The sequence below is a fragment of the Tupaia chinensis genome, unplaced genomic scaffold (assembly GCF_000334495.1).
Source record: "Tupaia chinensis unplaced genomic scaffold, TupChi_1.0 Scaffold000605_1, whole genome shotgun sequence".
Classification (NCBI taxonomy): Eukaryota; Metazoa; Chordata; class Mammalia; order Scandentia; family Tupaiidae; genus Tupaia; species Tupaia belangeri.
In genome coordinates, this window is record NW_006160123.1 from 1,587,046 (window position 1) to 1,588,744 (window position 1,699).

General features: G+C 48.4%; 1 protein-coding gene across 1 annotated transcript in view; it reads left to right on the forward strand.

Annotated features, from left to right (window-relative positions):
- Positions 1 to 1,699, forward strand: part of SPTBN5 (spectrin beta, non-erythrocytic 5) — a 58,875-nt gene that overhangs the window by 14,006 nt on the left and 43,170 nt on the right.

Here is a 1,699-nt window from a genome sequence, read left to right on the forward strand (position 1 = left end):
GGTGAAATACACACCGTGTGTGTGTGTGTGTGTGTGTGTGTGTGCCCAGTATCCTGAGAGAAGAATAGAGGGGAAGGGGTTGTGGCATGGCTGTCACCCCGGGGGGTGATTTATCACTTTCCCTCTCGCTGTCTCTGTTGCTTTCTCTCTGGCAAGTACACACGCCCTAAAGCTAAAACCTCTTTTTAAAAATGTATCTCCCACTGATGCTTGAAATTCCACCAGTAATTCCCTTTTGGTGAAACAATGTCCTTTCTAGGTAGCCCTTAGTAATCCAGCCCCTAAACAAGCATTTACTGAGTGTGTCTGTGCACTAGCCCCGTGCGTTGTCCTAGTGCTGGAGATTGGCAGTGAAGAAAACAAAAACCCTCCCCTAGTGCAGCTGCGGAAAACAGAGCAAGAAAAGTATATAGTATTTGACATAGTGATAAAAAATAAAAAAGCAGGGTAGGGGAATACAGGGGCCAAGGATGGGGGGGAGTTTAGATTAGGTGGCCAGAAGAGATTCACTGGGAAGTCGACTCTTTTTAATTACCAGAGGGTGAGGATGCTAGTCAGAGACAGACAGCGAAAGAGGGAGAGGGAGAAAGCATCTGGCCCCTCCCGCCGTGGGCTGGTCACACCACGATCCTTTTTCCTCCATCCTGTTTTCCTTTAAGGCATACACACATGTGCCTGGTGTGATTTTCAAGCCCCCAGGTCCAGGATTTGATCCGCAGGTCAGCCATGTGGAATGTGGCTCCCTTGACCAGTAGGCTATAGGGCTGGCCCAAGGAAGTTGACTTTTGAGTAAAGACCAGAAAGAAGTGAGGGGCTGGCCATGCCAATATGGGGGATAGATTGTCCAAGGCTGAGGGAACAGTAACCATAGTGCTCCAAGGTGAGTGCTTGGCAAGTTTGAAAAACATGGAGACCAGTGATGGCCAAAATGAACAAGCAGCAGATGAGGCCAAGGAAGCACCGGGGCGAGGGATGGGGTGGATGCCATGCTAGGCCCTGTAGGGCACAGGAAAGACATGGCGTTTATGTAAAAGACGGGAAACCATGGGAGGGCCTCAGCAGAGAAGCAACACCATCTGACTTTGGCTTTGTGACAGTCACCTGGATGCCTTATTGGGAATAGACTGAAGGGACAAAGGCAGATGCAGAAAGGCCAGTTATGAAGCTATTGCAATAGGATGGAGAAACAGAGAGGTGATGAGAAATGTTGGGAATCTGAATATTATTTTTTTACTTTTTTCTTTTTTGAGAGATTTTTGCTATAGGTCATATGTGCTCACCAGAGAGACAGAGAGACCAAAAATGAGAAATCACTCCCCAGGGGGATGGCCATCCCACAATTCTTTCTCCCTCATTCTCCTCTCAGGGTCTTGGGCACACATGCACACGTGCCCAGGGTAAGTTTTAAGTCCTGAGTCCAGGACTTGAACCACGGTCAACTACATGGGAGTCCAGCAACATAACCATCTGCTGGTCTTAGAGGGCAAATGGATATATTTTGAAGAGTGTGCCAAATATGATTTGCAGACAGATCAGATGTGGAGTGTGAGAAGGTGTTGCCAAGATTTTAATCTGGGGCCAGCTCCATGGCCTGGTGGTTGGGGCAGCCAGATCCCACATGATCAACTGCAAGGTTCAAACCCTGGACCTGGTGGCTTGAAAAACACATGGGGCACATGTGTGTGCATGCCTAAAATCC